This window comes from Aquila chrysaetos, unplaced genomic scaffold (genome assembly GCF_900496995.4).
Source record: "Aquila chrysaetos chrysaetos unplaced genomic scaffold, bAquChr1.4, whole genome shotgun sequence".
Taxonomy (NCBI): Eukaryota; Metazoa; Chordata; class Aves; order Accipitriformes; family Accipitridae; genus Aquila; species Aquila chrysaetos.
The window spans coordinates 1-25309 of record NW_024470342.1 but is presented as its reverse complement, the minus strand read 5'-3'; the positions used below and the strand labels follow the sequence as shown (position 1 = coordinate 25309).

Below are 25309 nucleotides of genomic sequence, written 5' to 3'. Positions count from 1 at the left end.
TAGCAAGCTCTGTCATGTCTTGTGATTAGGAAGCATTTCTTTTTTTTTATTGAAGATAGAGGGGAGCGTAAAGCTGATAAAAAGAAAGTCTTCCAGAGCAAAAAAATAGATTGTGGACAAAGGTTAGAAGAGAAAGTGAAGGTTTTTATCCTAAGTATTTTTAAATATATATATGGTATGGTTTAGCTATATTTCTGAGGTACCTAGTCTAATGGAAAAAGAACTTACAAATTCATAATTTCCTCAAGTATCCAGACAAGAGACTGAATTACACGTACAAGGCAAATCAAATAGAGTTTGACACAAAAAACCATTAACTAATAAAAACATTCTTCTGGTTGCCAAGTCACCTAAAAAGCTCCCAGGAAATGTCAGAAAGAAGGTGCCTGTGTGAGCCATGGAGCCTTTAATTATATCAGCACACAGCATATTTATTCTTGCAGGATTTTTGCCTCAGTGTGTTTTTTCCTCCTCATCATTTTATGTGGGTCTTAAGGTTAACGCACAGTTCATGCATGATTTAAACCCTGTTCTGGAGACAATGTCCTTTGTTTCCTCATTGGCCTTTTCCTATGATGCTTACTATAGCATTACTAGTTGCTTACTATAGCAACTGAGTGCTTCACATGGCTTTATTTTTCATAACAACTCAAAGAGATTAATAGGTAGCATTACTGTGCTTTACAGATTAACAATAGAAAGTAAAAAAATGAAGTAAGTTTATTCATTTATTGAGGGAAAGTGCCATTTCAAGAAAGTTAAATTGTCCATTGATGGGTTTTGCTTTTAGCTGGAAACCCCTCCGGGAAGTGTGGTTGTGTCACTCTGGAAGTGTGATGCTTTTGTTTTTTCCTCCAGAAAAATAAAATGAAAATGTTTTCCTTCCACGGGCTCGAATTTAAGAGGAACACATTTGGGTTTTTTGCACTGGCGCCAAATATTTCATTTGAAATCTCTTCTTTTAAAAAGAAATAGAGTCAGTCAGTGGAGCAGAGTCCTTGGCGGGTTGTGTCTCCTAACGCGTATTCTCTGTACAGAGGTTACATGATGCTACATGCCGTGGCGGATGGAATCAAGATTGGGAGCCGGGGTTTCTAGAAAGCAAAGACAAGACATGGATTTATCGTACTGTTGATACCTGCAGACATGCCAACAGCCAGGACAAAAATGCGAGTTTCCCTACAGGACTGGTGCCAGGTACAGGATGAAGAAGGTGGCAGAGAGCAGCTGCCAGCTGCCCTGTGCAGGGTGGCTGAGGCTTTTGGGAGAGCTGGGACACTCTGTCAGGAACTTTCATAGGCATTTCTGGACAGAAAAGAAAAAAAAGGAGAGCTCCAATGCCTCTCAGCTCCCGAGCACAGAAGCTTTTGCTTTAATCTTTCTACTTTTTCTTTGTATAATGTTTTGTACCTCTCCCTCTCTCCTGATGCCGCGTGCTCGCCTTTCTCCACATTCCTGGTTCTCCCCAGGCTTCTGTGCTTCTTGTACCATGTTTTATTTATATGTCGCTCTTCCTACTGCCTTGCTGAACACCAGTCCCTGCTTTTGCTCTTTCTTGTGCTCGCTACTCAGCCAGTCCCAGTTTTCCCTTTCTGCTCCCCCTGCATGTTGTTTTCCTCATGGTCTTGCCAGCTTCCAAACCTGTGTCCCCCCGCTTTTGCCCTCCTGATCTTCTTTGCCTTTTCATGCTCCAGCTGCTGGTCCTCATCCGCTCCCTGCCTCCCCCAAACCCTGCAGGCTATGCTGATCCCCATCCACTCCACATCTGACTCAGGTGTCTTCTAACACGGTGCTTGGATGGCTCGTTGCTCTTCAGTTTTGGCCACTGCTCAGCCTGAAGCATCCAGAGCCGTGGAAGTGCGGCTCTGGGCAAAAGGGAGCAGATCCAGCATGTGACAGCACTGTCAGTCACTTCGAGGAGACCTTTCTGGGGCCAGAGGGGCTGTGGACATCGGTAAGGCTGCTTGTGGATGAGCAGGATGTGTAAAAACAGGATCCTTCAGCAGGCCTGGGGAGGATGTGGCGGGGCAGAGGGGTAGTGGGGAGGGAGCGTGGGTGGCAGGCGGGTGGGAGACCGCTCCGTTCCTTTGAGGTGGCATTTTAGACAGCCCCGTTATTGTGGCTCCTCTCCAGGGTTTGCTTTTCCCATCCCCTCTGAGGGAGCAAGGGTTAGCACAGAGGGTGGAAGCTGGAAGCCTTTGGCGTGCCTGCGTGACCTGGCCGCCGGCACCTGCCTCCTTCACCCTCCCCGGCCCGGCACCCTCCACGCACGGGGCTGCCTCCTCTCTCGGGCAGAAAGGCGGCGTGAGGTGGGTGCCATTGCGACCTTGCTCTCTTTTTTTTTTGATGCACGGTGTCATGATCCGGCTAGGATTTTTGTGGGGAGGAGGAAAGGATGCTCCGGCCCTTCACAAAATCCCTTGGCACGAGCTGCTGCTGGAGGGAAGCTGCCCTCCAACTGGGAGAGATTTTTCTACACGGGAGGTTATTTGAGATAATGTGAGCGAGCGGGGGTGGTCAGAGCAGTCTTCCCATTTAGCTGCTGCCTAACCCTAATTTCGAGGTTGTCCGAGGAGGGCTGAAGAAACGGGGAACTGGTGCATAAACTGAGGCCAAAGCACACTGGAACTGAAAAGGCTGTGCCGTAATGAGGAAAGACGTCATCTACATGGCAAAGAAACTGTAGTCTGGACTTCTCTGTACCTTCCTTCTGAAAACTGTTCATCTCTATGGGTTATACAGCTGAGTTAAGTTTAAGTAAACAAAGACTTTGCCCAAAGGTATTCTCCGTCCCAGCAAATGAACTGAAAATATAAAACATATGGGGCAATCTGAGTTTTAACAATGGTTTAAAAAAAAAAGAAAAGCTTTTACTGTGTATTTTAAAGAGTTTCAAGGACAGCAAAAATCACTGGCGGGATTTAGCTGTATCCAGAGAACTGATGCAATCCATACCAGTAGGGAATTGCTTAACATGTCTGGGCAGGGTTCCTGCTGGTGGCGTCTGCTGGACGTCTTTGCAGCGTAATAGGCAATATGTGGGTGTGTTGGGGCCCCTGCTCCAGATTCCTCTCTTTGAGCTTGTCATTTCTGTTTCCCTTGTTTGCTGATGGCCACCAGCTGGGTCCTGACTTTGGGGCTGGGCTGTCCCACCAAATGAGCATGCACATTTGAGCCCATGGTGCTTCAGAGCCCCAGAAAGTACAGGTAGAAATGGTAGAGGCCTTTCTGATAGCTTCAGTTGGTGTATTTTGCTATTATTTGTATTTCTTTGGGGCTGAGAGGCTACCAAAAGTGGATTTAAGTCCCCTTGCACTGAGCTTCCCAGGCAAAATAATCATGAGCATTGAAAATAAAAGTGCCTGTGTCATACCCTCTACGGAGAGAAGCAGGAGGTGAAGACAGCAGATGCCTTGAACACTGCCGCAATGATGGTCATTGCGGTAAGCAATGGTCCCAGGAAGCGTGTAAGGTTTTTTTAAAACCTTTTCAGCCCAAATAAATCACTGCAGCTTCCCTCTCACAGCTGACCAGAGACTTACTCAGTTTACACTCAGTTTAGGATCCTCCCAAAGCGCTTACAGCCTGTTCTGAACTCCTCCGCATGAATAACCCCCGGCTCCTGCTAAGTGTCCCTACAGTCCGAAAATAATTCATATCTCTATGCTTTCAAAGCTCACTGTTGCTGAGGGGAAGTCCCCGCTGTTTCCTCCTCAGCTTTCTCTTTCCTGCTCTCCCCCTTGCTGGTGAGGATTAGGCTCGACCGCAGCTGACTTTGCTGTCTCACTGCCTGCAGCGGGGTGCCAAGCGTTATACGGTGACGCAGCAGCTTTTCCCCCCATTCCCTCCATTTCCCCTGGCTGCCATCGCTCTCTCAGAGTCCCAGGGCTGCAGTTTCTGCCCAGTGCAGGGAGGTGATAAGGCTTTGAACTTTTGCTGGGGGTTGGCTTGCTGCGGTGGGTCTGAAGGGCGCAGCGAGGTGAAGGAGCAGGCGAGGGGCCAAGGGGCCAGCCGAAAGCTCCCAGGTGAACGATGCCAGGCGCACCTTGTTTCCCTCCGAGTTTTGAGCCGGCAGTACGTCCTGCCAGGTCTGGCCCTGCGGCTGGGCTGGCTGCAGTCGTGTTGGGAAGCTTGAGCCTTTCTCTTCATTTTCATTTTTATTTATTTAACCATTTTAAGCAGTTTTGTGGGAATGGAGCTGTAAGATTTTCTTTAATTTTCAGAAGAGTGTGGACTTTCTTTTTCGGAGCTGAATTCTTTGTTGTCAAAATATGTACATAACCTTGAGATCCCAAAAACCTGTTTTAGGATCTGTGAATGGGCTGCACGTGATTCTCTTACACACTGTCACTTTAAAGCACTTCTCTTTCTTCCACTGGTTCTTAATGAACCTCACCCAGAGTGGGGGGTGAACCAATTCAGTGTTTACTAATTTTCTGCATTGGTAAAACAATACAAAACCACCACCTTTTCTTTTTGTGTGTGGGAGGTAGGAAATCATTACGAAAAAGATGAAATGATGTATATCTATGTGTGCTTGTATGCACACATGCTTGTTTTGATTCAGAAGTGGAAGTGATGGCAACTAACGCTGACAAAATGCAAGCATATTTTTTACTCCGGTCAGGCTTTTTCGTGAGCCTAAAGCACTGTCACAGGACTCTACTGGTTGTTGATTTTCAAAAATGCAGTGAAGCTATGATCCCATTGAAATTTCTATGAATTTTTATGGATACAAGTTATTAAGACAGTGGATAAAACCTGAAAGACCTAGCTTTTCTCTTGCCTATTTGGAATACGGTGGTTTATTATTATTGTTGTCATCCTTGTTGCCAGTCTGAGGTGCTGATGCTGAATTTCAATATTTTTGAAGACTCTCCTGGAAAACAAAATAAAAAGAATCCTGCATTAGCGTGGACGACTCACATTCCACTCTAATTGGTACATTATAATTTTCCCTCTTCTTACTTTCCTTCTGGTTTTCAAAAGTACTTTTTAGTTCCTCCAAATCACTTCATAAATTTACATTCTGGCTTAGCTGTTCTATTTTTCTATTTTAGAAAAGTCAAGTCAAGTCAAGTTGGCTTGGCAAAGCAAATTAATTTCCTTCAGATGAGAGGGGTTTTGCTGAAGTCTTAGTCCTTCGAGATACACAGTCCCCTAACTGCTGAGCTGCATTTATTGACACGGATGCAAAGCTGTCTGGCTGGAGGAGTTGCTACTTGTAAAGGCATAGGTAGGGAAGGAAGTATTTTTCCCCTCGTGTTACCTGTGTGTCCAAGGCCAACTGCAAGTCTTTGGGTGGGGTGCCTGCAGGGGCAAGCCTAAGGATGAGCAGTGATGGAAGGGATCTTACCTCTGCTTTTTCTTTCAGGTTTCACACACGTGCCCACGCTCTGCCACAATTGCTTTGGTCTTCCCTGGATTAAGTTTTTAACTCGAGCTGCCCATCTCAGCTGAACTTCAAAAAACTGCAGGAAAGCACATCATCTGTTACAGGGAGCAGGGGTGCAGAACCAAGTGATACGAGAGCACCTGTGCAATTCCAGCTGATGCCATTCCAGAGGCTGAAGATATCAGACTCATTCTGTTTCATTTTTTTTTTGTCTTATATTTATACTGTATCCCTCCCGGCATCAGCAAAGAAGCTTGAGCTGGAGATGGTCACACAGACGAGCTTGTCCTTTCTGTTTCACTGACTTCCATCATCTGTTCAAAAAATTTTGTACGCTCTGAGCTGCTTAAAGACTTTTGACTTTACAGTTTTTTTCACTGAAATCCTTGTACCTATCTCTGATTGGCTTGAGAATTGTTATGCAGACACAGAACCAGATTGTGAAAGGTCTGTGAATAAGTATTTCAGCTGGTTAATATTCCCTGCCCGGTGCTGGACAGCAAAGTGTGTCTGTATGTATTTAAATGCCAACCATTCTAAGCACTGGTTCAAAGCTCATATTGCTAATTGCAAAACCTCATCAACTTTCTGTGTACCGGAACAGCCCCTCTACACAAAAAAATAAAAATCAAAGAGCAGACCAGGTTGATGGTGTTCTCAGCCATATCTGTTTCTGTCAGTATGCGTTGAGGGACCGAAGGAAAGAGGTGTGTGAAATTGTTCCCAGGCCGTCCTTGGCTGTGTTTCCCTGCTGCTCCGCCCCACTCTCCCCTTTGGCTGTGCTCAGAAGATGAACTCTTGTGCAGAAATGGGGAAAATCTCAGAGAGAGTGCATGACCCTCAAAACAGTAGCTTGTCCTTTATAGAAGAAAGAACTTCCAGCAAGTAGTGATTTACGTATCTTTAAGGGAAAGGAAAACTACTTGCAAATGCATTATTTTATCTGCAATGGAATTTCAAGTTACTAATGCATGGATAGAGGCATCAAGTGAATCTTTTCACCTGGGCTTTTGGAAAATGCTACCCAAGAAAAAATTAGTTGTGTAAAAACTTCCGTCATGCTTAACTCTGCAAGCAGAGTGACTGCGTAATTAGCCACACTAGCTGGGGAGGATGCCACATTAGATCAGGTGAGAGAAGCAGAGTTAAAATAGCACAAAAATAAGAACCGCGGGGCAGAACTAATGCTAGGAACTGCCATCTGCACACGCAAAGGAACATCTGTTGCATTTTAAATTCAAGTCATAGCGGGCTTCAGAACCTTTGCTGTTTTGGAAGAGACAGTGTTATAGACGCTCGTGACAAATTGGAGGAGCCAATTTGTATTAAATAAAAGATCGAATTTATTAGCAAGCGATAAAAGAGCAAAACAGCGCTGGGCGGCCGGGGAGACAGTGCTCCGCCACAAGCTCGCACCCAAACAGGGGAAGAGCCTCTTTATTTATACAGTCTTTTTAGTCCCTGATACGTGAAGGCTGGCTGGTATCTTTGGTATCTTGTGCCATCAGGTGTTAAGTGGTCGTAATTTGCCTTCTGGTGGTTGTTGGGATGAAGGCCGAAGTCTTCCTCAGCTGTTCTTTAGGTGACTCAAGTCCCATTCATGCTCTGTAAACGTTTCTCTACATATGCTAATCATCGGTACTCATGGTCTTATCTAAGTGAAGAATATCCCTACCTCCACATGCGATTTCATGAACAAAGTTAACCCGTTCATTACAATCCCCCCTTTTCTATTTTATCCTGATTTTGTTCATTAAATCGATCTAATACTTCTTTTGTCCGCCCGAGGATAGGATTAATTCCTTCATCCTCTATTTGTTCATATTGTTTTCGTAACAGCATTAAGTGTGCAGCTTCTAAGCGCCCTTTAACAATAGCGATCAACTTATTAAAAATGCATGGCCCAAAAGTCAAAAATAAGATCAACAAGATAAGGGGTCCTGTAATAGTTGACAATAGGGTGGTTAACCAGGGTGAATAATTAAACATAGACTCATACTAGCTCTGTTGTGCTTCCCTGTCTTTCTTCCATTTTTCTAACCCCTCCCGTAGCTTGGCCATTGTATCTCTAACTACTCCAGTATGGTCAACATATACACAACACTCTTCCCGTAGGGCTGCACATAACCCCCCCTGCTGCATGAACATTAGGTCTAAGCCCCGTCTGTTTTGTAATACTACTTCTGATAAAGACCTAACAGACTGTTCTAGGGCTGTCATGGCTTTTTCTATCCTAGCCAAATCCTCATCGACTGCTATTCTTAAGGATTGAAATTCTTGATTTTGTTGTATGAGGGAGGTTATTCCTGTACCAGCTCCAGCAGCTCCGACTGCTATGAGGGTTGCTACCGTGAGGGCTGTCAAGGGCTCACGTTTTTGTATGTGATGGGCCTGAGTAGTTTGATAGTTATAAATAAAATCTTCGGGATGGTAAATAAGCTTAGGTATTACAGTTACTTGTAAGATAGTAGTAGTCTGTACAATATTGTTATTATCATCTTCCTCTGTTACGACTGAATTTGGTCTTACACCAGAGGGTTTATTTGGCACCAGCTCTTTCCTTATCGTAATTATTCCCCCTTAATCTGCGCCTGGTTTTCAAAGTCTGACTCCCCATGTTCTCTCGGTTAACCAAGCAGGATATTTCGGGTTGGTTGCATTAATATAAACATATGGGCAATTTCCACTCCATAGTCCTGTTTGGCTTCCATCCCAACCATGTGAAGCAGGTGTACATCCATGAGGCCCCCACCTTACAGATAGGAATTTATCTGGACCTCCCCTAGGAATCCAATCAGAAGCTATAGTTTTGCAACCCCAATAAGCATAATAGTAAGAGTCGGGATGGTTGCAATACCCCTTTCCAGGGTTAGAACTGGGACAAAACTAAAAGCCTAAGTTATGAAGACATGGGTTCCTGGGTATGATTTGACATAAGGATTGATTAAAGCTTGGGGCCCCGGCAGCAATTACTTGCTGTAGTATCTTTTGATCCTCCCACCTATAAAGCGTCTATTTGTAAGGTTGGTGGGGGTTCCCTTTGTCTTGGGTTGTCTCCATTAGCATTAGTAACAGTCCTATCATTCAAGTGCTTAATCTCAAGTTTGAGAAAAGTGGTGTCCCTTTACCCTTGGACAGGTATTCCAAGGGTGCTGATAATCATTTTGATTTTTGTCTTCATCCCTGGTGAGAGATGGGAGACTTTGGGGAAGCTCTGAGGATGTTTTATTTGGGAGTAATAAGTCAAGAGGCTCCGTGAGCCTTCTCTGGAGGTAGTTCATCAACCTTAATCCCCACAGCAGTACGTCTCTGCCCTCTTCTCTGCCTACTCTGTTGCTTAGAGCAGCGAGGTATACTATCTTCTCAGCAGCAGTCGTATTCTTCAGGGGAACCTCCTTTATATTTACTTTGTTTTGACTTATATGCGTCCCAGTTTGTATCCTTCACTTCCCAAGCTCCCCACCCCACTCTGACCACTGTTCGTCTGCGGGATACTTGCACTATTTCAGTCTTCGTTGGGCATAACTTATTTACATAAAGACAACACCTCTCAGGGTTTATGCCTTTAGCAAAAATATCCCACCATTCTTTGGAGTCTTTTATAATTTTTCCAGTTGATATTCCCATACATAATGCTTGCTCAATTAATTCCTGTTCGTAATTATAACATTCGTGGCAAATGTCACTAGGGGAATACCCATAGGAGCAATGTGGCCACCACTTTTCTCTACAAAGTTTACACCTGTAACATATAAAGATAACATATACAGTGAGGATTTTTACAAAAGACAGTCTCACTCCTCCACTTTTCTTCGGAGCTTGATTTTCAAGCTGTCAGGGTCTTTGGTCACCTCTCAATGAGAACTCCGAATTGGTCCTTTGATCCTGCTTGCATGAGTCTATCCTCGTTCTGTAGTTCGGACAGCAGTTTCTGTGGTAAGTAAAACAAGAAAGGGCCCCTCCCACCTAGGAGTGAGAGAGGATTTTTTCCAGGCTCTTATTAATACCATATTACCTGGCTTTACTGAATTTCAGGGGTTGTTTTTCTTTGGTGTCCCTTAACATGTACCACAGTTATTCGCTTGGGCCCTCTTATTGCTTGTCTTGACTTCCTTTTCCCTGTTATTACTCGAGATGACCCATCAGCGAATAACTTTTCTCCCTCTCTCAATTTTACCTCTTCCAGATCTAGCCTAATTTTTGTTTGTTCTTCAATGGTCTGAAGGCAATTATGTGTTAATTCTTCTTCAGGACCCCCATACAAAAATTGTGCCGGATTTTTTTAAGTTTGTTGTTCCGATCTCCAATTTAGGGGAATGGATTAGGATCCCCTTATATTTTAAAAGCCTAGCATCGGTGATCCATTTTTCAGCCTTTTGTTGGAGAACTCCTCGAATATTATGGGAGAACACCCTTAATTCACTTCTAAACGTTATCTTATTTGCTTCTTCCACTATCAGGGTTACAGCAACAACTGCTTGTAAACAGGTGGGCCACCCTCTACTGACGGGGTCTAATAATTTGGAAATATACCCTACAGGTTTCTTTTTCCCTGTCCACTCCTGGGTTAAAATTCCGTATGCTGTCCCCTCCTCAGTGGCCACAAATAAATAAAAGGGTCTCCTCACATCAGGCAGACTCAAGACAGGGGCGTTAACTAGATCAGCCTTGAGACTCTCTAATCTCTCTTCATCTTCTGGGGTCCATTTAAGCAACCCATCCATAGTTAACTTTTGATACAAAAATCGTGCTTTCGCACTAAAGTTTTCAATCTACTGTCTACAATACCCAAATAGCCCCAACAATTGTCTAATCTGTTGTTTACTCCTCGGGGCTTTCAGTGATAAAATTCCATTTACTCATTCGGGGTCTAACTTCTTAGTCCCCTTGCTTATCCAGTGTCCTAAATATTTCACCTCCTTTTCCACAAACTGTAGTTTTGGCCGTGATACGTTGAGGCCTTGAAGGCCCAAGAAATTTAACAACCGTATGCTTTCTTTTCTGACTGTTTCTTGATTTTCTCCTGCTAACAATAAGTCATCCACATACTGTATTAGTAAGACCCCATCCTGCAGTTGGTATTCCCGTAGAACCCGTTCTAGGGCTTGTCCAAATAAGTTTGGGGATTCTGTAAACTCCTGGGGGAGTACAGTCCACCTTAACTGCTGTCTCTTATGAGTGTCTGGGTCTTCCCACTCGAAGGCAAAATAATCTCTACATTCCTCCTTTAGAGGGCATGACCAGAATGCATCCTTAAGATCTATTACGCTATACCATTGGTTCTCGGGTCCCAATTGACTCAGCAGGGTGTGTGGGTTTGCCACTACCAGGAACCGGTTGACAGTCCGTTTATTGATTTCCCTTAGGTCATGCACCAACCGATAGCTACCATCGGATTTTTTTTTTACTGGTAAAATCAGGGTATTAAAAGGGGACATGCAGGGTTCGAGTACCCCCTTTCCCAATAGTCTTTTAATCTCAGGTTTTAGTCCCCTTCTCCCTTCATTAGATAAGGGATATTGTTTAACTCTCACTGGAATCTCTGGGTTCTTAATAACCACCTCAAATGGTTCAATCAAGCCATTCCATTGGGGTCTCATCTTTTTCCTGTGAGCCGGATCCTGATTATTCCAGTTTGGCCGATTTAAGGGCCATTTTTGATCCGTCGTTGGGCCAGTCTGATGTTGCTGGTCCCACAGTCTCATCCCAGCCCCCCTAATCTTGTCCCTTTCTTCTACGGTAAATAATATGCCCAGGATAGACTGTAATTCATCCCACGTGTACAAATTCAGTCCCAAGAATTGATCCAACCTTTTGGCTAACCCCAGGGGATCATCTAACAGATTCCCCATTTCCTTCTTAAATTTTCTTACATCCCCTGTATTAAGGGGGACTGCCACATACCCCGTTCCCGGTCCCCCCTGTTCATCCTCACCAGGCACCAACATTTCCCGAAGAAGGAACAATCTTTCCTTTCTTCGTATTATTTTATTACGTGCAGACCTTCTGGGAGGGGGTGCCGGGGCTGAGGAATTAGGTTCCGAATCTGACCCTTCCTGGGCCTGGGCTATTTCCTGGCCTTGGAGTGGGTCCTGAGGAGGAGGGGTCTGAGGGGCATAGGGAGGGGGCCACAGGGGGTCCTCATCATCTTTTCGAGGTTTATCTGGTCTGTTTTCTCTTAAGGCAAAGAGGAATGACATTTCCCAGGATTGGGAAATCCATAAGGCAGCATATTCACTTTCCTCTGGGCTGGCTGGTGGTCTCTTATTGTTTACCCATATATTTAATTGTTGACACACCCAATCCTCAGAGGACCCGAACACAGGCGAGAGTATATGAGGATTGCTGGGAGGTTTTCCACCCCAAATCTCAATACAATAACTAATCATCTTTTTCCTTAGACCTATCCTTTCTCCTTGGTGAACTGTCTCAATATCTTAACATCAGGCTTAGGGGACTGTCCGGGGGTATGTCTGGTAACTTATTTCCCTTCCCCATCCCCATGGGTCCAGAGGGCTTGCTTTTCCTCTGTCCCATCTTCCGAGGTGCCCTTATCCACACACACACACTCACTTCCCCTCGGTCGTGACTCGCTCCCTCGCGGGCTACGAGAACTGCACTACTGGAGGGTCCGCACTCGCGTGATCTCAGAGAGACCTCTCACACAATCGCACCTCGGGATAACCACCCCAACCAAACGGCTCACGCTTTATATACTCACCCGCTCCCGGGGTCTTCATTTGGTCTTTGTGCACAAAATTTAAGGGGTCCTGCAGGTTCTTTTGCTCAGTTATCATAATTTAGAGGGGTTCGTGGGTCCAGGGTATGGCGGCGGCACCTCTTCAAGACGGGGCTATCCGGGGATAGGGCGCCTCCCCGCTTGCAAGGGTCCGCACCAAAGAACCTGGATCCGAGTCACGGCACCAAGTTTGTTATAGACGCTCGTGACAAATTGGAGGAGCCAATTTGTATTAAATAAAAGATCGAATTTATTAGCAAGCGATAAAAGAGCAAAACAGCGCTGGGCGGCCGGGGAGACAGTGCTCCGCCACAAGCTCGCACCCAAACAGGGGAAGAGCCTCTTTATTTATACAGTCTTTTTAGTCCCTGATACGTGAAGGCTGGCTGGTATCTTTGGTATCTTGTGCCATCAGGTGTTAAGTGGTCGTAATTTGCCTTCTGGTGGTTGTTGGGATGAAGGCCGAAGTCTTCCTCAGCTGTTCTTTAGGTGACTCAAGTCCCATTCATGCTCTGTAAACGTTTCTCTACATATGCTAATCATCGGTACTCATGGTCTTATATAAGTGAAGAATATCCCTACCTCCACATGCGATTTCATGAACAAAGTTAACCCGTTCATTACAATCCCCCCTTTTCTATTTTATCCTGATTTTGTTCATTAAATCGATCTAATACTTCTTTTGTCCGCCCGAGGATAGGATTAATTCCTTCATCCTCTATTTGTTCATATTGTTTTCGTAACAGCATTAAGTGTGCAGCTTCTAAGCGCCCTTTAACAATAGCGATCAACTTATTAAAAATGCATGGCCCAAAAGTCAAAAATAAGATCAACAAGATAAGGGGTCCTGTAATAGTTGACAATAGGGTGGTTAACCAGGGTGAATAATTAAACATAGACTCATACTAGCTCTGTTGTGCTTCCCTGTCTTTCTTCCATTTTTCTAACCCCTCCCGTAGCTTGGCCATTGTATCTCTAACTACTCCAGTATGGTCAACATATACACAACACTCTTCCCGTAGGGCTGCACATAACCCCCCCTGCTGCATGAACATTAGGTCTAAGCCCCGTCTGTTTTGTAATACTACTTCTGATAAAGACCTAACAGACTGTTCTAGGGCTGTCATGGCTTTTTCTATCCTAGCCAAATCCTCGTCGACTGCTATTCTTAAGGATTGAAATTCTTGATTTTGTTGTATGAGGGAGGTTATTCCTGTACCAGCTCCAGCAGCTCCGACTGCTATGAGGGTTGCTACCGTGAGGGCTGTCAAGGGCTCACGTTTTTGTATGTGATGGGCCTGAGTAGTTTGATAGTTATAAATAAAATCTTCGGGATGGTAAATAAGCTTAGGTATTACAGTTACTTGTAAGATAGTAGTAGTCTGTACAATATTGTTATTATCATCTTCCTCTGTTACGACTGAATTTGGTCTTACACCAGAGGGTTTATTTGGCACCAGCTCTTTCCTTATCGTAATTATTCCCCCTTAATCTGCGCCTGGTTTTCAAAGTCTGACTCCCCATGTTCTCTCGGTTAACCAAGCAGGATATTTCGGGTTGGTTGCATTAATATAAACATATGGGCAATTTCCACTCCATAGTCCTGTTTGGCTTCCATCCCAACCATGTGAAGCAGGTGTACATCCATGAGGCCCCCACCTTACAGATAGGAATTTATCTGGACCTCCCCTAGGAATCCAATCAGAAGCTATAGTTTTGCAACCCCAATAAGCATAATAGTAAGAGTCGGGATGGTTGCAATACCCCTTTCCAGGGTTAGAACTGGGACAAAACTAAAAGCCTAAGTTATGAAGACATGGGTTCCTGGGTATGATTTGACATAAGGATTGATTAAAGCTTGGGGCCCCGGCAGCAATTACTTGCTGTAGTATCTTTTGATCCTCCCACCTATAAAGCGTCTATTTGTAAGGTTGGTGGGGGTTCCCTTTGTCTTGGGTTGTCTCCATTAGCATTAGTAACAGTCCTATCATTCAAGTGCTTAATCTCAAGTTTGAGAAAAGTGGTGTCCCTTTACCCTTGGACAGGTATTCCAAGGGTGCTGATAATCATTTTGATTTTTGTCTTCATCCCTGGTGAGAGATGGGAGACTTTGGGGAAGCTCTGAGGATGTTTTATTTGGGAGTAATAAGTCAAGAGGCTCCGTGAGCCTTCTCTGGAGGTAGTTCATCAACCTTAATCCCCACAGCAGTACGTCTCTGCCCTCTTCTCTGCCTACTCTGTTGCTTAGAGCAGCGAGGTATACTATCTTCTCAGCAGCAGTCGTATTCTTCAGGGGAACCTCCTTTATATTTACTTTGTTTTGACTTATATGCGTCCCAGTTTGTATCCTTCACTTCCCAAGCTCCCCACCCCACTCTGACCACTGTTCGTCTGCGGGATACTTGCACTATTTCAGTCTTCGTTGGGCATAACTTATTTACATAAAGACAACACCTCTCAGGGTTTATGCCTTTAGCAAAAATATCCCACCATTCTTTGGAGTCTTTTATAATTTTTCCAGTTGATATTCCCATACATAATGCTTGCTCAATTAATTCCTGTTCGTAATTATAACATTCGTGGCAAATGTCACTAGGGGAATACCCATAGGAGCAATGTGGCCACCACTTTTCTCTACAAAGTTTACACCTGTAACATATAAAGATAACATATACAGTGAGGATTTTTACAAAAGACAGTCTCACTCCTCCACTTTTCTTCGGAGCTTGATTTTCAAGCTGTCAGGGTCTTTGGTCACCTCTCAATGAGAACTCCGAATTGGTCCTTTGATCCTGCTTGCATGAGTCTATCCTCGTTCTGTAGTTCGGACAGCAGTTTCTGTGGTAAGTAAAACAAGAAAGGGCCCCTCCCACCTAGGAGTGAGAGAGGATTTTTTCCAGGCTCTTATTAATACCATATTACCTGGCTTTACTGAATTTCAGGGGTTGTTTTTCTTTGGTGTCCCTTAACATGTACCACAGTTATTCGCTTGGGCCCTCTTATTGCTTGTCTTGACTTCCTTTTCCCTGTTATTACTCGAGATGACCCATCAGCGAATAACTTTTCTCCCTCTCTCAATTTTACCTCTTCCAGATCTAGCCTAATTTTTGTTTGTTCTTCAATGGTCTGAAGGCAATTATGTGTTAATTCTTCTTCAGGACCCCCATACAAAAATTGTGCCGGATTTTTTTAAGTTTGTTGTTCCGATCTCCAATTTAGGGGAATGGATTAGGATCCCCTTATATTTTAAAAGCCTAGCATCGGTGATCCATTTTTCAGCCTTTTGTTGGAGAACTCCTCGAATATTATGGGAGAACACCCTTAATTCACTTCTAAACGTTATCTTATTTGCTTCTTCCACTATCAGGGTTACAGCAACAACTGCTTGTAAACAGGTGGGCCACCCTCTACTGACGGGGTCTAATAATTTGGAAATATACCCTACAGGTTTCTTTTTCCCTGTCCACTCCTGGGTTAAAATTCCGTATGCTGTCCCCTCCTCAGTGGCCACAAATAAATAAAAGGGTCTCCTCACATCAGGACAGACTCAAGACAGGGGCGTTAACTAGATCAGCCTTGAGACTCTCTAATCTCTCTTCATCTTCTGGGGTCCATTTAAGCAACCCATCCATAGTTAACTTTTGATACAAAAATCGTGCTTTCGCACTAAAGTTTTCAATCTACTGTCTACAATACCCAAATAGCCCCAACAATTGTCTAATCTGTTGTTTACTCCTCGGGGCTTTCAGTGATAAAATTCCATTTACTCATTCGGGGTCTAACTTCTTAGTCCCCTTGCTTATCCAGTGTCCTAAATATTTCACCTCCTTTTCCACAAAACTGTAGTTTTGGCCGTGATACGTTGAGGCCTTGAAGGCCCAAGAAATTTAACAACCGTATGCTTTCTTTTCTGACTGTTTCTTGATTTTCTCCTGCTAACAATAAGTCATCCACATACTGTATTAGTAAGACCCCATCCTGCAGTTGGTATTCCCGTAGAACCCGTTCTAGGGCTTGTCCAAATAAGTTTGGGGATTCTGTAAACTCCTGGGGGAGTACAGTCCACCTTAACTGCTGTCTCTTATGAGTGTCTGGGTCTTCCCACTCGAAGGCAAAATAATCTCTACATTCCTCCTTTAGAGGGCATGACCAGAATGCATCCTTAAGATCTATTACGCTATACCATTGGTTCTCGGGTCCCAATTGACTCAGCAGGGTGTGTGGGTTTGCCACTACCAGGAACCGGTTGACAGTCCGTTTATTGATTTCCCTTAGGTCATGCACCAACCGATAGCTACCATCGGATTTTTTTTTTACTGGTAAAATCAGGGTATTAAAAGGGGACATGCAGGGTTCGAGTACCCCCTTTCCCAATAGTCTTTTAATCTCAGGTTTTAGTCCCCTTCTCCCTTCATTAGATAAGGGATATTGTTTAACTCTCACTGGAATCTCTGGGTTCTTAATAACCACCTCAAATGGTTCAATCAAGCCATTCCATTGGGGTCTCATCTTTTTCCTGTGAGCCGGATCCTGATTATTCCAGTTTGGCCGATTTAAGGGCCATTTTTGATCCGTCGTTGGGCCAGTCTGATGTTGCTGGTCCCACAGTCTCATCCCAGCCCCCCTAATCTTGTCCCTTTCTTCTACGGTAAATAATATGCCCAGGATAGACTGTAATTCATCCCACGTGTACAAATTCAGTCCCAAGAATTGATCCAACCTTTTGGCTAACCCCAGGGGATCATCTAACAGATTCCCCATTTCCTTCTTAAATTTTCTTACATCCCCTGTATTAAGGGGGACTGCCACATACCCCGTTCCCGGTCCCCCCTGTTCATCCTCACCAGGCACCAACATTTCCCGAAGAAGGAACAATCTTTCCTTTCTTCGTATTATTTTATTACGTGCAGACCTTCTGGGAGGGGGTGCCGGGGCTGAGGAATTAGGTTCCGAATCTGACCCTTCCTGGGCCTGGGCTATTTCCTGGCCTTGGAGTGGGTCCTGAGGAGGAGGGGTCTGAGGGGCATAGGGAGGGGGCCACAGGGGGTCCTCATCATCTTTTCGAGGTTTATCTGGTCTGTTTTCTCTTAAGGCAAAGAGGAATGACATTTCCCAGGATTGGGAAATCCATAAGGCAGCATATTCACTTTCCTCTGGGCTGGCTGGTGGTCTCTTATTGTTTACCCATATATTTAATTGTTGACACACCCAATCCTCAGAGGACCCGAACACAGGCGAGAGTATATGAGGATTGCTGGGAGGTTTTCCACCCCAAATCTCAATACAATAACTAATCATCTTTTTCCTTAGACCTATCCTTTCTCCTTGGTGAACTGTCTCAATATCTTAACATCAGGCTTAGGGGACTGTCCGGGGGTATGTCTGGTAACTTATTTCCCTTCCCCATCCCCATGGGTCCAGAGGGCTTGCTTTTCCTCTGTCCCATCTTCCGAGGTGCCCTTATCCACACACACACACTCACTTCCCCTCGGTCGTGACTCGCTCCCTCGCGGGCTACGAGAACTGCACTACTGGAGGGTCCGCACTCACGTGATCTCAGAGAGACCTCTCACACAATCGCACCTCGGGATAACCACCCCAACCAAACGGCTCACGCTTTATATACTCACCCGCTCCCGGGGTCTTCGTTTGGTCTTTGTGCACAAAATTTAAGGGGTCCTGCAGGTTCTTTTGCTCAGTTATCATAATTTAGAGGGGTTCGTGGGTCCAGGGTATGGCGGCGGCACCTCTTCAAGACGGGGCTATCCGGGGATAGGGCGCCTCCCCGCTTGCAAGGGTCCGCACCAAAGAACCTGGATCCGAGTCACGGCACCAAGTTTGTTATAGACGCTCGTGACAAATTGGAGGAGCCAATTTGTATTAAATAAAAGATCGAATTTATTAGCAAGCGATAAAAGAGCAAAACAGCGCTGGGCGGCCGGGGAGACAGTGCTCCGCCACAAGCTCGCACCCAAACAGGGGAAGAGCCTCTTTATTTATACAGTCTTTTTAGTCCCTGATACGTGAAGGCTGGCTGGTATCTTTGGTATCTTGTGCCATCAGGTGTTAAGTGGTCGTAATTTGCCTTCTGGTGGTTGTTGGGATGAAGGCCGAAGTCTTCCTCAGCTGTTCTTTAGGTGACTCAAGTCCCATTCATGCTCTGTAAACGTTTCTCTACATATGCTAATCATCGGTACTCATGGTCTTATCTAAGTGAAGAATATCCCTACCTCCACATGCGATTTCATGAACAAAGTTAACCCGTTCATTACAGACAGAAAATCTCTAAACACATGCTGAGACAAGGAAGAAGGTGGAACATTTCTGAAATACTGAAAACCTGTGTGTGTCGTATTCCATCTCTTTTTGGTCATGAACCTTTGTTCCTAGGTTGGGCGTTTGGCCCACCTCAAGTCCCTCAATAGGCAGTGGAGAGAGAGGGACTCCTGCTTGGCATCTCCAAAAGTGGTAAAGCAACCCTGCTTGTTCATAAAATCCCTGAGAGCAATGCAGTGGGCCCTACTGAAAATTTTAACACAGAAGATGCTGAAAGAAGTGGGATATGGCACATATGCCAAAACTGGTCCTATTTTTCTATTTCATATTTTCAAAAAAGGTCAAAAAAGATTCAGTTTTAGCCAAGACACTAAGAAAAAAAATGAAATGAATGTATCTGTTCTTACAGTGTGTTTCACAACACAGGAAACTGTCAATAAAAGCAATAAATGGAGTGAGTATGAGTTACCATGTGGGACCACACAAGGGTGAAAGTGAGACCGGTTAGGGAAATACAGGGTATCTGTGTTCCTCTGCAGGCGCAGAGACACTATCTCCAGTTTTCACTGGGACAACTGCCGTCTCCTGCTGCCCTCGGTGCTTCCCGGGTTACTCAAGGCTCTTCTGCTTTGCACAGGCGGTGAAATTTTCTCTCAGTGGCTTGTGTCAGTTTAATAATCTTTCCTGAAAAGCCTGTGCTCAGAGCTTCTGTCTGTTTTCCCGTGCTAGTTTCCAAGCGGGAGCATCACTCTCTGAAAGTTTGGCTGTTTAGGAACTGAGCTGAACTGTGGGGCTGGTTTTCATTTTTGCACTGTTGCAAACTCTGTCTCTTTTTGTCTCCCTGTGGCCACATTTAGCTTCTCCCAGTTTTTCCTATTTGCTGGTGCAGTAGAACAGGACCTGCTGCTCCATAACCAGCCAGTTCTGCATCTGCTCCAGCGCCCTCTCTGGGACAGTGGGAAGTGCTGGGTCCGGCAGTGAAAGGTCTGTGAAATGGGGGAGCAAGGTAGTTTAAAAGAATCTCATCTGAGGGGAAAAAGTTAGCTCTTGCCCACCCTCAAAGACTGCTTTATGTGCTGCAGCCTACACAGGAAGATAAGCTCCATTAAAATAAGATCACAACTTTATTTTTAGCACTTAACGTATTCTCTTTTTTCCACGCACATTTCCATTCCCTTTTAATTTGCAAAACTCATGGCCTCGGTTGCCTCCAGTGGGAAGGAGATGCGCCAGGCAGTCGTATGCTGTGGGAAACAATTGCTTTTCACCCTCTGCCTTTCATTTTCAGCAGATGCCCTCCTGCTCGTGTATGATGGCAAATGATGAACAGGGCTCGCTTTCTTTGGTGCCATTCATTATTTTGAACACCTTTATCTCTTCCCTTCTCTGAAGCAAACAGGTTTGATTTTACTATTCATCTAGAAGCTTTTCATGCCTCTAATTATTTTCATTGTCATTTCTGAACTCATTTCATTTCTGCTTTGACCTTCTCAAGGTACCCAGAACTGATCATGGTGCGCTAAGTTGGGGTAATAAAAAGTATTTTCAGTATCACTTCTCTGTTCCGTTCTTTTTCCTTCCTAACTATTCCTTTTTTTAGCCCTGCAAGACATCTCCAACAAAATGCCTACAGTGACACACAAGTGTTTTTATGACTCTTGACAGTTAAATTTAGAAGCCAGAAGACGTAGTTCATATTCTTCCTCTCAGAAGGCACCACCTTGTGTTTGAAAATGCTGCATTCATCTGTGATGGCATCTTGATTTGTTGGTATCTCCTCCAAGCTCCTCTCAGTTTACTTAAAAGTTTTTACCCCCACCATTTTCACTCTCCTGTTTCTTTATTCATTTTCAAACTTTCTCAGCAAAATATCTTTTGTCACTTGACTGCCCAAGACTGTTCTGTAGCTGCATTTTATTCGTCTCCATTCCCAGAGCCTGAGTTTATCCGTACTTGTGACAAGATAACTTGAGCTATCTTGTCCTTTTTAGTATTGTCCATTTTTAAAATACTTTAAATCCAGGTCAGATCAAGGCATTACCATGATTTATTAGTGAGTCTGAAAATATTTGGCTCGACTAGTCCGTACTTATGGCAAAACCACTTCATCAACTAGGATAAATCACTGAGGTTCACTCGGAAGCACAGGCGCTGATCAGCTCATCCATCATACAGGCTGCAGAAGGCCATGGTGCAGCAAATAATAATAACTGATTGATAATTTGGGGGCTTTTCTTCTTCATTAGACATACCGACCTACAAACAAGGAGAACAATGTAGCTGTATATTTCGTGGTTACATCAGCACCACTGCGGCAAATTGGCTGATCAGAAAAGAAGATTCCAAACTTTTTTTTTTTTTTAATGAAAATGCTTATCCAGGAATTGCTTAAGCGGTTCTCATGACCGAAAAATAGTAACAGATTAAAAGATTTAATTATGTATTTTTAAAACATTTGGAAAAAAAACCCAGAAACCCCAGTTTCTTCTCTCTGAATTGCCGGTTTCTGACTTGGGGATTCTGTTTCCAGGGCAACAGTTGATAACATAACAAACGCTGAAGGAAGTACACAAGAGAAATCCCTTTTCTATTTTAGGTGAGAGTTATGTCCCTCCATTATTGCCAAGGAAGTGAGGAGTGTTTTGCACTGAGAAGTATTTATCACGCATCTCTGCCTGAAGTACGAAGAGCCTTCACAGTATGTTTGTTACCTGATGTTTGCCAAGAGATGGAGCTGCAGAGTCAGACACCTACCACGTCCGACACCCATAAATCAGGCGTCATGTAATAAAACCCTTGGCAGCAAAAGCCTGTAGCCTCTCATACTGATGCATGCTACTCTTCCCCCAGCGACGACAGGCTTGAGTTGGGCACTTAGCCAACTCTGTCCAATCTATTCCAGTTTATTTCATTAAGCCGTGGTTCAGAAAAGCCAAGAAACAAGCTATATTAATCTTGGTGGATCCTGGCCTCTGCTCAGATAATATTACAGAAAATGCTCAGCAGTCCCACAGCTGAGCAGTAACAGGATGAAAACAACTGCCGGAGATCCGAGTTTGTCAATCTGCAAAGTGTCCCGCCCCATAAGGATTTACTGGCTTAGCTCTGGAAGCCGTAAACCTGCGTTAGTACAGAGCAAAGCCAAGTATTTTCGGAGCAGACCTCGGGTTCAACTCCAGGTTAATGCAGTGATCTGGCATCTCCAAGCCAGCTCCCATCCACACCGTGCTCCCCTCCTTCCAGTCCCAGCACCCCAGTGGGTGGAACTGGTCCAGGTTTGTCTGTATGTGCCTGAAACAACCTGGGATTGCCTGGGGCTACTTTGGGGTTAGGTACAAGCACGGGGAGCCTGCTGACCTAACCAGGCTCCTACTCCTACCCAAGCCCCAGGGGATTCTCAGAATAGACCATAGCTCCTGGAAACCAAGTCACTCCAGCCTTTGGGTCTTCCCACAACACGTCTGCCGTATCAGCTCTCATGCAAAAAAAAGAGCCGGGGAAAGGGCAAAACCGAACTTATCCAAGTACCCCCTTGCACCTGTGAGCAGTCGGGGCATTTCTCTGTTTTAAAATCTACATTCTGCTTCATTTACTTCATTCAAAATCCTTGTGCTTACTGATTCTTTTGGTGAGAACCAGCAGATTATCGTGGGATAAAGTCTCCCTCAGTTGCGCTCCTGGATGAGGGAGGAAGGGAGAGAGGGAGGGGAGCGAAGGGAGGCGAGTCTGCCTCTGCCTTTGGCTTCCAGTACGAACCTCAGGTCTTGTGCAAACCAGTTTTGAACGTTTCTTCCGATAAAGATTTCATTCATTGTGTTGAGCGGTGTGTCAATAAGAGAGAGAGACTCAAAACTAAATAGATTAGAAAAAAGGCCACTTGTCTGTTTGCTAAACAGGATTGAGAAAAGTCCTTTTTCTTCCCTCTTTTTCCATGGGAAAAGGCTGACCTGGGTATATGCATAACTCCAGCAGAAATATCTTGGCTGGGAATACTGTCCAGAGTGAGGGGTTCAAATACTTTTGGGGATAAGGATCAGGCAGCGTGTGTCTAGTTGGTATTTCCTTTTGGGTGTCGGAGGCAACTGTTGGTTGCTAATTTCTGAAATTGCTGTTCTTCTCCCTAACTTTGCGCTATGATTGGCCCCGGCTGACAGATAGCCTGAAAATTTAGCATGGCCACCCTAAGCTCTCTTTGGAGTTTTAGACTACACATTGCTTGGTGAAGAATTTTTTTAATCTGACTTCCCAGGGAAAATCCTGTTTGTCAATCAGTCTGGTGTTTGGTGGTTGGGTAAGGAAGGAAACACAAAAATGGTATGGGAGAGAAATGGACTATTATCCATGCTTGTAGATGGCAGGAGGCTGGTCAAAATACATGTGCTTTTTGGCCATGTGCAGATCCAGAATGGCGTAACACACATCGTCCCTTCCTGTGGTGTCAAAAGAAAGAAGAGAAGAATTTGAGTTTAAGAGAAAAAAAAATCTATCTGCTGAAAACCTGACTTCAGATAATAACATCTTGAAATACCTGTGGGTTTTTTGGTGAGGTAAATAAATTATGATTTTTTTTTTTTTAAACCATAGTAACCGCCTTAGGCTTAAGGTCTTCTGACACATAGACCTACAGGTCCATATGCTGCACTGGAGCAGTGACTCCCAGTTTTCACAGCCGTGTCCCTGAGCCCACCAAGTCACTGTGGAGCCTGCACTGGACTGGTGGGTCTGCTAGCTTGGGCACTGGGCTATGGTTCAGGTGTAACATGCTCGTTCCTCACCTCTGAAGCCCACATCATTGGTTATAGCTCTAGGCAAATCCTGGTAACTCACCGAACCTCTCTCGGTGCCTCAGCCTCCCTGCGTTGGTAAATGGAAACATCAGTAATGGATAAACATAATGATATGTTTTGTCATAGCTCAGAGATTTTCTGCTAGGTACAGGTAAGCAATGCTTTCTTCCTATCCCTGGTTTAGAGCTGTGGTTAGCGACAGAGGAGTGGTAAATGACGCAACGTGGAGCTCACTAAATTCGACAGAAAGCTCTTAGAGACTTCACTTAGCATTGGAGAGAGGCCAGTAATATTTATGTACGTATATCAGCTGATGAAAGTACAGCCTGTTTGGCATTTTTGCTCTGTGAAAGACCTGGGGAAATTTGGTCCTATCTCCTGTGCATATTTGTCTCAGTTTTCAGGGAGTAGGTCCATGCACTGGAGAGTAGACAAACCACATACATGTGAGCTGAGCTGTACTTTAATTAAGCAACTGAGAGCAATATTTTTGCACTGCACAGGTAGTTGATATTCTAAATGATGTAATTACGTACACATACTTTGTTTATTAAAGGTAAAGTAGCTCTATTAAAGTGCCATAGTTAACTAACCACATTTTCTTGGAGCAGCTCTGTTTTCTACTTTGTAAAACTGCTTGCCCCCAGTACAAAACTTATCCCAGCACTCAATTGCGCCCTAAGGCCATGTTAGAAATTGCAAATGCTCTGCCCCACCTTAACCAGGAGCTGGATGGGTCTGGCGGTCAAAACATGCCAACTTTCAGCAGAAGAGGTAGGGTTTGGTGGTTACTTCTGGAGTTAATTCTTGAGACCAGACAAAACCTTTAATCACTATTTAAATAACAGCTTTTCTCACTCTCTAGCTGAAGTACTACGTTAAGCTGATGTGAAATACTTAAAGAGTGTTATCAGGTCAAGCAGACATCTCATGGACGCTCCAGTTTTGCTCCTCTGCTAAGCTATGGGGTAATGTGACTCAGACTTTAGGAATTTTAGAATTCATCAGATGCTGGGACTATTTGAGCCCCTGCTACTTCCTGTGATTCCCTGTTTGTGGAACAATGATTCAGTGTCAGTTATAATGGGATTACAATGGGATGAGCAGACACCACATTATTTGAAAAAGATTTTCTCTGTGTATTGTTGACTGATGTCATACACAAGACTGAAGAGTGGGAAAAGAAAATCATAGCACATTTGGGCTTCTAAGATAGAAGTACTAATGAAGGCGCTTAGAGTGCCTGGACAAACGATGGCAATGGTCCGTGTGCTTCCCTTCAGCTGGCCAGGCATTTTCCAGTGAGGCATGCTTCTGATAAAAAATGGTTATTTGAACGCAGAGTGTTTCATGGACACATCTCAGGGTTGATGATAATTCAGTGTCCATAGGCAGGGGTCTCCCAGCCATAGCAAGTCTTGGAAGCAGGTCCCTGCAAGGCTCTCCAGACGTGGCTGAGGGGGGGGGAAAACCCAAACCAAACCAATACCAGCTGGTGTGATGGCTACACAGCACTGACTAGTAGAGGTGAAATGACTGATGCTAGAATATTTTTCACAGGACACAACACCTGCCGGTGTCCCAGCTTATGACAGTTTTGCCACGGAATAGGGATATGGGAAATACCTGAACACCTGGGGCTGATGGTAGTAGGTCAGGTGGACTAAGATCCCTCCTACTTAATGTCTGTCAGATTATTTATATTAAAAGCTTTTCTGTTTTTCTTTAAAACCACTTCTTTTTCATTCCAAGTATGTGATTACAATGGGGATTGTAGTCTACGTTACAAGAAGTCAGTTATCATTGGCTCATATCTAAGACATCAGAAAATCCTGCTAACTGCGTAAAAAAAAAAAGACTAACACCTGTGTAGGCATGGAGACCTAATTCCTGCCTTGGCTTTTTGGGCATTCCTTCAGGACAACGTGAATAACATTTTTTAGGGTAATGTGTGTGTCGTGGTTTAACCCCAGCCAGCAACTAAGCACCACGCAGCCGCTCACTCACTCCTCCCCCCGCACCCAGTGGGATGGGGGAGACAATTGGGAACAAGAGGGAAAACCCATGGGTTGAGATAAGAATAATGATAACACTAATAAAATGACAACGCAA

The 25309-nt window shown here is 44.5% G+C and overlaps 1 long non-coding RNA gene across 2 annotated transcripts; it reads left to right on the top strand.

Annotated features, from left to right (window-relative positions):
- The first annotated feature begins 23 nt into the window (after positions 1-23).
- LOC115337557 lies at positions 24-18864 on the top strand. 2 transcript variants are annotated; one of them, XR_003922190.2, is made up of 3 exons: positions 24-1197; positions 5375-6678; positions 18413-18864. It is a non-coding gene; the product is annotated as an uncharacterized LOC115337557 (long non-coding RNA). The 2 variants fall into 2 exon arrangements; XR_005931861.1 differs by lacking the exon at positions 24-1197 and adding an exon at positions 2004-5236.
- Positions 18865-25309: the final 6445 nt, after the last annotated feature.